Source organism: Lissotriton helveticus, chromosome 7 (assembly GCF_964261635.1).
Source record: "Lissotriton helveticus chromosome 7, aLisHel1.1, whole genome shotgun sequence".
In the NCBI taxonomy this organism is placed as follows: domain Eukaryota; kingdom Metazoa; phylum Chordata; class Amphibia; order Caudata; family Salamandridae; genus Lissotriton; species Lissotriton helveticus.
Genome location: NC_136068.1, coordinates 1,902,912,911 through 1,902,925,181, shown reverse-complemented (window position 1 = coordinate 1,902,925,181; position 12,271 = coordinate 1,902,912,911). Strand labels below are relative to the sequence as shown.

The following is a 12,271-nucleotide window of genomic DNA, read 5'->3' as shown; positions in this document are numbered from 1 at the left end:
CATAAGCACTTTGGAGCATCGGGCTGTTTTTATATAAGAACAAGGGCTCATTGTGAAATGTATCTCACTCACTACTGCTGCCAGAATTCTAACCCACACCCCAAAACTCTCGTCCATCTCCCCAATCATTCGACAACTGCACTGGCTACCGATCAGGAGCAGCACAAAATTTAAGGCCCTATGTACCACCTATAAGGCCAGGAACGGCACAGGTCCAGAGTTCTTAAAGCAAGCCTTCTCTGTTGTTACGCCCAAAAGAGCGCTGCGCTCCTCCTCTGCTAACCTGTTATCAATTCCCCGCACAAAAAAAGTGAACTGGGGGGATAGACGGTTCACGGTCGCTGCCTCTAGGCTGTGGAACTCTCTCCCCCTCCGCATAAAATCTTGCCCTTCCCTCATGATCTTCCGGAGACAAGTAAAAACATGGCTCTTTAACCAGTAAGACCTGATTTCCACGCACTGATCTGTATAGCGCCGAGACACCTTAGGGTATTTGTTGCGCTTAACAAATTGCTAAAATAAATAAATAAATACATGGGCACAACGTGTTCCCTCTTCGGCCCGCAGTTCTCGCTATCACTCCGAGCGTCACTCAGAAGCAGGCTGAAACTGTGGATATGGCACTCATAACAACCTCAGACTTGGCAGCTTTCCATGGCAGTGTGTGTGCGTGTCAGAGGGACTTCCGGTACACATGAGCGAGTCTGAAGTGTTTGTATTCAGGACGGAAGTTGTCCTGCGTCTCTTGCTCTGTATCTGGGGCACTTCTGATGTGAAATAATGCCCCGGTTACTTACCGGTAATCTTCATTACTCCGAGTCCATGTCTTCCTCGCCACAGTATTATACATATGAGCCTCCGGCTCCACACAGAACTCCAAGTAAATTAAAAGAGCAGCGCTCTAGTCTCCCCTCCCTCCTCCAATAGGGCCCCAGAGGCTTCATCCAATCCTATAAAAGGATACAGAACAACCAGCCCAGCCTGAAAAACCAAGCCGCAGACATGAAGCCACCACCAGGGCCGGGAGGGAAGGGAAACTATACTGTGGCGAGGAAGACATGGACTCGGAGTAATGAAGATTACCGGTAAGTAACCGGGGCATTACCTCCTCGTCCTGTCTTCCTCGCCACAGTATTATACATATGAGCCGATACCAAAGCAATCAGCTTCATGTAAGGAAAACAGACCACACCATCAGTGCAGCGAAAACATATTTTTAATATACAGAGGCATAACAACCCAAAATGGACAACCTCTTAAGGAACCCCAGCAGTCAAAACAGAGGAGGCAAACGAAACAGAACCCCCACCCCCAATCTGGAGGCGGTAATGGGACATAAAGGTATGCGGAGAGGACCACGTAGCAGCCCTACAAACATCCTCCATAGACACCCCTTTGAAAGAAGCCCAGGAAACAGCCACCGACCTGGTGGAACGACCCTGAACAGGAAGGGATGGAACCTCAGATACCGAAGCATAAGCCAAGAGAATGGCTTCCTTGATCCACCGACTGATCGTGGACAGGGAGGGCTTCATACCCTGACGCGACAAACCATAATTCACAAACAAGCAGTCAACCTTACAGAAGGCAGAAGTGCGAGAAATGTAAATCAGCAAGGCACGCCTAACATCTAAGAGGTGCAAAAGCGACTCCTCAGCCGAGGAGGGATCAGGACACAAAACCGGAAGAACCACCTCGGCAGACCGGTGAAAAAAAGAATCCACTTTAGGAACAAAAGTGGGATGAGGGCGCAAGACCACCCGGTCCGCCAAAACCAACAAAAACGGGGCAGAACGAAGGAAAGCACCCAACTCCCCCATACGCCTGGCAGAGGCAATCGCCACCAGAAACACCACCTTGAGAGTCAAAAACTTCAGGTCCACAGACTCCAAAGGCTCGAAAGGAGCCAACTGTAAGGAACGCAAAACCAAAGGAAGGTCCCAAGGAGGAGGACACATGATAGGACGTGGCCGCTGGAAAGAAAGAGACTTAAAAAGCCGAGCAACCAACGGAGAAATGGAAACCAAAGGCAGTACATGAAATGCCCGAATGGCGGCCCACTGAGCCCGAAGGGTCGAAATGGCCAATCCCAACACAAACCCATCGTTCAGAAAGTCCAGAATGCGAGCCGGATCCAAAGCATCCAACGGCAGCCCACGATCAACACACCAAGAAGCAAAATGATCCCAATGCTTGGCGTAAGACTTAAGCGTAGAAGGCCTCCGGGACTGTTGAATGACACCAGCCACAGCCACCGAACAACCCCCACGCATCAGAGACTCCCTCTCAAGAGCCAGGCCCGCAGACCCAGGGAACGGAACACAGGCAGAGGAAGAAGAGGACCCATCAGAGGACACGGCACGAACGGCAAGGGCCAACCTGGAGACACAGTCAACTCCCTCAGAAGGGGAAACCAAGGGCGACGCTTCCAACAAGGCGCAATCAGAAGCACCAGCGACCCCTCCCTCCTGATCTTCTGTAACACCGCTGGAAGCAGGGGAACAGGGGGAAACGCATACAGCAGACCCTCCGGCCAAGGGAACGAAAGGGCGTCCACCCTCCAGGCGTCCCGGCAAGGCATAATCGTGCAAAAACAACGGGTCTGGGCATTGTCCCGGGACGCAAACAGGTCCACAATCGGACAACCAAACATCATCTGCAACCTCCTGAACACCCACTTCGTGAGAGACAAGGAACCCAAGGAAGGAAACACCCGGCTCAGACAATCCGCCACAGTGTTCTCCGCACCCGGCAGGTAGATGGCAGACAGAGACTCCAGATGCACCTCCGCCCAAGAACCAATCCGACGAGCCAGGCAACTGAGGGAGCGCACCTTGCACCCCCCTTGATGGTTCACATAAGACATCACAACCTGATTGTCCGTCCGGATCTGCACGTGGTGACCCCGAACAAGATCCGAGAATTCCAACAGACCCAGAAGGACGGCCTTCAGTTCCTTGTAGTTGGAGGAACATGACAAAACCGACTGAGGCCAAATCCCTTGAGTCGTCGAAACCCCCAGAGTAGCACCCCATCCCAGCAGGCTGGCATCGGTAGTGACCACGCGGGAGGGCACAATCAGAAAAGGGCGGCCCTTGGACAGATGACCCTCGTCCAACCACCAACCCAGGACCACCCGAACCTCCTCTGACATAGGAACCAGAACATCCATATCGAGGGAACAGGGGTCCCAATGCGACAAAATGTGGGACACCACCGGGTACATATGGAGGCGAGCCCACGGCACCGTCAACAATGAGGCCGACATCAGACCCTGAACTCGCAACCACAGGCTCACAGGATGAGAAACCCCCACCAACAGGGAACGAACAGCAGACATCAGGGACAAAACACGGGGAGGGGGCAGGAACACCATCCCCAACAGAGTCTTGAACAGAGCCCCAATGAAAGTCAACTCTTGTGCAGGAACCAGGGAGGACTTCGGCACATTCACGAGGAACCCATGATGCGTCAGGACATGGCACACCTTCTGGACATGCAACTCCGCCTTAGGAAGAGAAGAAGCAGAAATTAGAATGTCGTCCAGATAAGGAAAAACACTAACCCCTTCTCCATGCAAATGTCCAACAAGAGGAGCCAGAATCTTAGTAAAGATCCGGGGAGCAGAGCAGAGCCCAAAAGGCAATACCTGGAATTGGTAATGACGACCCTGCACACAAAACCGGAAAAACTTCTGAAAGTCCGGATGAAGAGGAACATGCAGGTAAGCATCCTTCAGGTCTAACGATGCAAGGAAATCCCCCTGAGAAATCAGAGGAAGGATCAAAGGAAGGGAAACCATCTTGAACCCTTGGTGAGGGATGAAAGTATTCACCCACTTCAGGTCCATCACCGGACGAAGATCCCCTGTGCGCTTGGACACCAGGAAAAGAATCGAGTACACCCCTCTTCCCAATTGGTCGCCGGGCACCGGAACGATCGCCCTCTTGACCACCAGGGAAGCAATGCCGTCCAAAAGCGCCAACCGTTTCACAGGATCCCTGGGACAAGGAGTGGCCCTGAAACAGTCTGGGGGCGTCCGGGCAAATCCAATGCGCAAACCCTCTGAGATCACCTGAAGCACCCATTTGTCCGACACAGTCTCGCGCCAAGAGTCCAGGAAGCAAGAGAGTCGACCCCCAACCGGACCTACCCCAGGAGCGATCCAGTCACGATTTGGAAGCAGGAGCGGAGGAGGCAGAAGCGCCGGAGAACCGGGACTTATCAAAGGAGGGAGCACCCCGGCCACGCCCCCGTCCACGAAAGGGCTGACCAGCCCGACCCCTCTTCGAGGAACCAAAAGACCGCTGGGAACCAAAGGCACGGAACCTGCCAGGACGGTCAGGGGCAAGCAGTTTACGGTCCTCCGCCGTCTTCTTCACCATGTCGTCAAGAGATGAACCAAAAAGTTTAACCCCAGAAAAAGGGATCTTCATGAGCAAGGTCTTCTGTGCAGCATCAGCCTTCCAGGAACGGAGCCACAACTGACGCCTCGCAGCCACAGAGGATCCGGCCGCAGAAGCAGCAGCCCCCAGCGAATCAAAGGAGACATCAGACAGCAGACGAACCTGCTGCTCCATCATCGCCAGGGTAGAAGAAACATCCTCCCCCTGGTCTAACAACTCCGACAGAGACTGAAAATCCTTGAGCAAGGACTGGATAGTGTAAGATGAATAGGCCGCAGCCCTGATAGAAAAATTGGCAGCCGCAAAAGTGCGTTTCACAGCACCATCCACCTTACGGTCAACCGGGTCAGCAGGAGAAGAGTCCTCCGAGACAACGGACCCATGTGAAGACATGCTCGCCAACAAGGAGTCAACCTTCACGGAGGCAGGGTATTTCACCGCAAAACCCTGAAGAGGGTACCTCTTACTCAAGAAACGAGGAAAAGAACCTTTGTCAACATCCTTCCATTCATTCTCCAGGACCTTCAAGACAGAGGAATGGAGAGGCAAAGAATCAGGCTCGGGACGACGATATTGCGAGAACAGATCGTCTTCCAGAGGCATCACAGAAGCAGGGAACACCAAGTTTTCGCGAATGTGGCCCAGTACCTCCTTCAGGTCGGCACCTTGCACAAAGCGACCCCTGACATCAACCTCCTCCTCATTATCAGAATCAGCATCAGCAGTAGCGCCATCAACCCTCGCCTTTTTAGGAGGAGGGACAGGAACATGACCCTGCAAAGCAGCAGAAACAGCAGTATTTATCATCCGCTGCAAAATTTCCATAGAGGGAACATGCACCCCCGAACCGGAAGGCACGTCCAAAGGATCAGGATCATCCACGTTAGAAGAATCCATGACCGACAGCCAAGTGAAAGCAAACAAACACAGGCATCACGAAGAACAGCCAGGTAAAGTAGGACCCCAGGTTGCTAGGCAACGGAACAAACTCCACCCGGACCGAAGCCGAAGGCAATAAAGCATCCGGAAGAGCCGCGCGCCGCAGTAGGAAGAGGCCCCGACCGCAGCGCGCCAAGCCCAATCAACCCCAAATGCGCCTCCCGCTCAGCAGGAAACGAAGAGGCAGAAAAACGCCCGCCGGCGCGGAGACCGGCATCAGGTAAGGCCGCAGACCGCAAATATCACCACGGACGCCCCCGGCTCCCTGAGAACCCGCACCCGGCCGTGCAACGTCCGCTCAGCAGGACGCGCGGCCGGGAAGGAATAGTAAAAACGAAAAACGGCCTCAAGAACACAAGCGTCCCGCTTATGAAGAGAAGATCCCAAAACAGATCAAACCAGCCGGTAAACTAAACCACGCAAGTCCGCTGAAGCAGGACACGAGGCAGCTAGGCAATAGAAGGGGGAAACAAAACTTAACAAAACGAAGGCGACAATGCAAAAATTAACATAAGGCATATCACTAACATCCCCCAACTAGATACCATAGGACAAGGGGAACCGCTAAAGCAGGAACCCAGCCCCACTCACCTGACCAGCAGGGAAGTCAAAGCACTCGGAGAAGTGCAGAAAAAAAGAACAGGCTGGGCTGGTTGTTCTGTATCCTTTTATAGGATTGGATGAAGCCTCTGGGGCCCTATTGGAGGAGGGAGGGGAGACTAGAGCGCTGCTCTTTTAATTTACTTGGAGTTCTGTGTGGAGCCGGAGGCTCATATGTATAATACTGTGGCGAGGAAGACAGGACGAGGAGGTAATTCAGCCCTAAGACCAGCGAGCTGCCCGCCCCGCGCTCTCTGCGGCTGGAGGAGGCCGCAGCTATTGTTCGAGGTGTTCACCACTTCCGGCGGAAGCGGCCGCTGCAGGGCACGGAAGGAAGGCCCAATCACCAGGAGGTCATACATGTGGGCTACGGCTAGCCTTGTATTGGGCGATTGGTTCATCCCACACAAGGGGGTTTGCGTGGATTGCAACCTGTAAACATTTATAAGGGAAACTGATTTAGCATCTGCGCTGCTGTCTGCAGCTCGGCCGACAGAAGCGCATAATAACCGCAATTAAGGAATACAGGGTCAACAGAAGAGCAAACAGACGAACGAAAAATTGATCAATAAAAAAGTAAAGAAGGAAGGAATTTTTAACAGACGGAAGAGTGTAAGAAAGGAATGAACCAAAGATGGATGAATGAGTGGATAGGTGGATGAGTGGGTGAAAGCAAGAATGAATGGACAGGTGACTGGAGAGGTGAAAGAATGGCAGAGTGAAGGGATAGATGGCTGGGTGAGTCGGTGAAATGATGAGTGAATGGTTGGCAGAGGTGATAGATGAGTGAATGGATGGATGATTGAATGGCAGGATGGCGGAGGGGATGGGTGGGTGGATTGATGAATGGATGACTGGATGTGCAGCAGAATGGGTGGATTGATGGATGGATGACAGAGTGAATGAATGGATGGATAGATGTCAAAAAGGATGGATGGATGGCAAAGTGAATGGATGAACAGATACAAGAGGTTGGATGGAAGAATGGATGAGTGAATGGATAAATGATTGGCTGAGTGAGTGGATGAATGGCAGAGTGGATGGATGGGTGGATGAATGGACTGAAGAGAGCATAAATGGATTGCAAAGTGGATGGATAGATGGAGGTTTGGCAGAGTGGATGGATCAGTGGATGGATGGAATGGGTAAACACAGAATTATGGATGAAAGAATTAAATGATTACAGAATGTAAAGCTGAAATTTTGGATATCAGCAGGTAGGTGAAAGAAGGGAGTACACATGTTTTCGACAGAGTACTAATAATTCCTGATTTGACCATGGATCATTCACAAATCTCAAATCAGTGGCGTACAGACAACTTTGCAATGACAATAGAACCATATCTGCAAAACCCAAATAACCACATTAGAGATTTCCATTGCTTTGTTCCAAAAATAATTTTCAACCATAAACAATTTCAGTCAGTCAAATATTCTTTATTTCGATCGTACATCATAAAATATACATTCTAATCACCCAAATCATTACTTAAAAACACTATCCAAATAACACTAATAATAAATACAAGTATAACAATTTTTTAAAAACTGTACAGCATTAAAAACACACAAATATAATATTCATAGGTCGTTTCCACAGGTAAGAATTTTTTCTACAGATAAGATCTTCTCCTTCGCCACATGGCATCAATGAAGCTTGAGACTGAGAATATAACTGGGGTAGAAGTATTACTCTTGAGTATTCTGAGGGCCTCTTTGTAATGTCTAAATCCCAAGTTTTTGGAAAGTGGAATGAGCCAACATTTCCGTATGGACTTATATGTCGGGCAAAAAAAGAAAACGTGGGACTCAGACTCTTCATTGGCACCACACGCTGGGCATTGTACTGATTTGATGGGTGACCATTTATTGGAGAAGACCCTGAGCGGAAGTGTTCCATATCTAAATTGTAGATAATATTTCCTCGCTGTGGAAGGTAAAATTTCATCTAAGAATGGTTCAACTATATATGCGTCTTTCAGATTAAAAAACTGAGCAGTAAGTGGGCCCAGAGAAGAATTACCAAGGATAGCCTCTAGTCTATTTCTGCGGTCCAGCTTAACTAAATCACCACGGGAAAACTGGGCGCAGACAACGGTAGGATTAGACCAAAGGCCAGGTATATCTAGTCTCGCACACTCCTTTTTTATAAAGGCAAACAATTTTATCTAAATCCATGGCCCTTCATATAACCAAACTTACCATGTCACGTGCTTCCCTTATCCAGTGTTATACTACCCTCCACCACACGGCGTGCTAGCTTCGTATAGAAAAATATGTGCATATTGATACGATTTATATCAAGCCCTTACAGTCAATAATCTCAAAATTGATGGACACCAAATTTATGAGGATCATAAATTAGCGTACACCCCCTCTTCTCCGGGTCCACTTTTAGTTGTTTAGGGCCAGATGTAGGTAGCCTAAAGGCGGTCAGTAACAGGCAAAATTACTGAATTTCGGCCGTTACCGACCGGTATTAGGCTTTCCAGATGTAGGAGGCCAAAAATGAAGGATTCGGTAATTTACGGAATCGGTAATTTAAGGAATCGGTAAATTACCTAATTCTTAAATACCGATTCTGTAAATTACTGACTCCTGATATGTAGGGAGCACTCAAATGAGTGATTTTCCCATTTTAGGATTTGTTATTTACCACCTACTACAAGTTGGTGGCAAATAATGAAAACCTTTAAAAAAGCATTTTTTTTGCTTTTCCAACAGTGTCATGTTGCAGACATACATGTCCTTAGGGCATGTATGTCTGCAACAAGTGCACCCATACACAATTGAGGGGTGCAACAGGGTGTCAAAGTGACACCCTGCCACCCTTCAATGTGTTCCCCTTTTACCGAATCAGTATTTACCGATTCGGTAATTGACATTCATTCCTATGGGCCTGCAGGCCCATAGGAATGAATGGCAATTACCGAATCGGTATTTACAGATTCGGTAATTACCGAATCTTAACGATTCGGTAATTTTTAACCTACATACCATTTTTCGAATTTAAAATACCGAATCGGTATGATTCGGTATTTTAGAGCCAGTAAAATGGAATTACCTACATCTGGCCCTTAATCACTTCTTCTGAAAATGAGAAGGAACTTATATAACACTATCTCTTAACTGTCCATTTTTGTTTCAAAAGGCTGTGAAAGCAGGAACGGCCGACACAGGTGAGAGAGGTGGGCCAGTGGGGCAGAGTGGGGGCGGGCATGATGTTGGGGGAGTGGACAGACAACGGGATAGGTAAGTTAAATTAAAAAAATAATAAAACCATTTCCCTTGCGCTCACCCTGTCTGAGTCAGCGATGCGGCGAGTTAAAGGTAGGTGGTTTCATTTATTTTTTATTTAATTTTACCTATCCTGTCGTCTGTTGACTTCCTCTCCAACCTGCCCTACTCTGCCCTACCGCTCTTACCTGTGACGGCCGTGCCTGTGTGAAAAAAGGAAGAGCTAGCCAAAGTTCATCTGTCTTTGGCACATCAAGCTATAGAATCTTATGCCGCATTAGTGATGGTAACTACAAAAACTGATTGCATATCTTTGGAGGACAAGATTGATCAGTAAGGCATCAGCTTCAAGGTACTCAGGCAGACAGGGTGAAGGGACAACCTCTTCTGTCCCAGACTTTTGAATTATCAGTTATTTCCAAGTAGCCTAATAGGGCTGAAAATACAGATGACACTGGGTTTGTTTCCGCGCAGAGGCCACGTGGCTGATCAATTAGGGCTGGCTTCACCTTTTTCTGCTTATTCCAAGAATGATTTGAATGTTTTCGTGCCTTTTAGTAATAGTATGCAAAGAAAAGTGAATATTGTTTGTGAGAGTAAATACTGGTAGTTAGGATTAAGTGGGTCTAGCTATTACCAGTATTAGATGCTAATTTCTGTAGCTAATGTCAGCAGTACGCAATATGCACTTAGATGGGCAATGCAGTGCTTAATTTAAGCCAGTAGTTTCCGGTGCTCGACACCAGAACTTAATTGCCTGAACATGCACTTATGACAGCTGCCACGTGGTGGTGCTGTTTCTGCTATTTAAAGATGAGCAGAAAAATATGTTTTGTTTATTCAATATACATTAAAAACAACTAATACCTGCCACCCAAGCCATCCTTAAAGCGTTGGCGGCCTCGAACTGTCTGAACTGTCACACTTCAGTGTGATGGTTAGTAGTTGTGTAAGTGCAGTGACTATGTGTGGAGAAAACTGCTGTGGCCTCCTGACGAGGGCCCCTTCACCTAATGTTTTACAAATTAAGCACTGGGGCAGTAGCTCTGCTTCCTTCGGGCCCTGCTTGCTGGAAGCGTTATCCATATTTTGAAGCAGCCCGGGCTAATACCTAAAAACCCTAGACTGAGGAGTGAGAAGGTAGGTAAGTCTCATTGGGAACTCAAGTTTGTGTGGGGACTGGTGACAAGATTTAGTTAGCAGGCTGTGATGGTGATCTGTGTCTATCCTGCCGACTCTCAATGACCTGTCCACTCATGCTGACCCATCTGCTTTAAACATCCCCATCACCTGGATGGGGGACAATAAACTCGAGTTGAATGCAGAGAAAAGTGAAGTTCTCATTGGTAATGGGTGTGTGGATTTGGGGTTAGACTCCTATTGGCCTTTTGGACTAGGAAACTCTCCTGTCATAGCTCTACTGGAAACAGCTTGGGTGTTCACACTGATGATAAACTCTCTTTAACTTCAGGCCACTGAAATGATGCGATTCTATGGCGATTTTGGCATAATTCACACTTACTAAATCTTTATTGCATAAAGTGCACTGGTTACTGATAAAAGGTAATCCATGTTAACGTTCTGTGTATGGTGCATGAAGCGCTTGATGGTGTAGCGCCTTCTTTCATCAAAAGTGGTATTTGGAGCTATGACCCCAGGAGGCAGCCTCACTCCTCTTCAGGGTGTGTTCTAGAGGTTCCCAAAGTCCTCAAATCTATACAAAGTCGTAGCAACTGTTGTTATTGATTGTATATATATATATATTGATATATACCCATCCCTCTTCTCTTCCCTCTGAAAACCCCCTCACTAAATTTGGGCGAAATTTGAAAAACAGTTGTTTCCAAGGACTGGTGTGACAGGGTAAAGAGTTCCGTATTCCAGGCGCCTAGAGACCCCTGGTCATAAAGCTGCGTATAGGTACCTATTAACATAACAGGACTTATAATGTCTTAATACTTGGCTGAGAAAATCTCAGCTCCACAGATGCACATATGCACAGCAGCCCCCAGACCAAAAGGACAAAAACTTCCATTTAAAGATACACGTTCCAGAGCTTTGATATCCTCCCAGGGCAACAGGTGCCGGCTCTCTTCCCAGCATTACACATTTTGGGAGTGTAATTAAGAATTGCACTAGGAGACCACTAATAAAATTGGCATTTTCTAAAAATACGACGAGTTTACAACATTGGACCACTACTACATGTGAAGCTAGTGAAGTTCAAGACACCGAGTCCTTTGTGAGCAGAAGACAGGTTTCAACAGCTGCTGTAGGAATACCAGGGGCCTCATTTATGAGGCCTTGCGTGAGTTTTGCGCTTCCGATGCGTCACTTTTTGTGACGCATCGGCGGCGTAAAACTTGCCTCCTGATGCGCACTATTTACAAAGTGACGCATCTAAGCAGATGCGTCACTTTGTAAACCCCTGCGCTACATTATACCTGCGTCAGGTATAATGTATGCAGAGGGGGGCCTTCCCCCGCAAAAAGCCTCTTAATAGTGACGCAGTGAAATCTATGAGATTTCACTGCGTCACTTTTAGGACGCTGTTGCGTCAAAATCTTGCGCCTGCTTCACAGCAGGCGTAAGACTGACGCAAGCCCTTTCACATGGGGCTTTCCCCATGTGAAAGGAAGCATTGCTGGAGTTGCGTCACTTTTGAGATACACTCCAGCAATGCGTCACTTTTGCGCCTCCAGATACGTCAGAAATACTGACGTATCTGTAACTCCTTGCGACATAATGCGTCATATTACAAATATGTATATATATATACAAATACAAATACAAATACGCATCAATCATGTCGCAGGGAGAGCGCGATGAAAAGTGACGCATCGCTGTTTTCATGCAGCGATGCGTCACTTTTCATAAATGAGGCCCCAGGGACCTCATTTATGAGCCCTTGCGTCACTTTTACGCCGCCGGTGCGTCACTTTTTGTGACGCACCTGTGGCGTAAAAAATGTGCCTTGTTGCGCCATATTTACAAAGTGACGCATCTAGGTAGATGCGTCACTTTGTAAACCCCTGCGCCACATTATACCTGCGCCAGGTATAATGTATGCAAGGGGGGCGTATTGACGC

General features: G+C 48.1%; 1 protein-coding gene across 1 annotated transcript in view; it reads right to left on the bottom strand.

The window, feature by feature from the left end:
- LOC144767844 (killer cell lectin-like receptor subfamily F member 1) overlaps positions 1 to 12,271 on the bottom strand; it is a 192,671-nt gene that overhangs the window by 172,311 nt on the left and 8,089 nt on the right. The window lies entirely within an intron of this gene.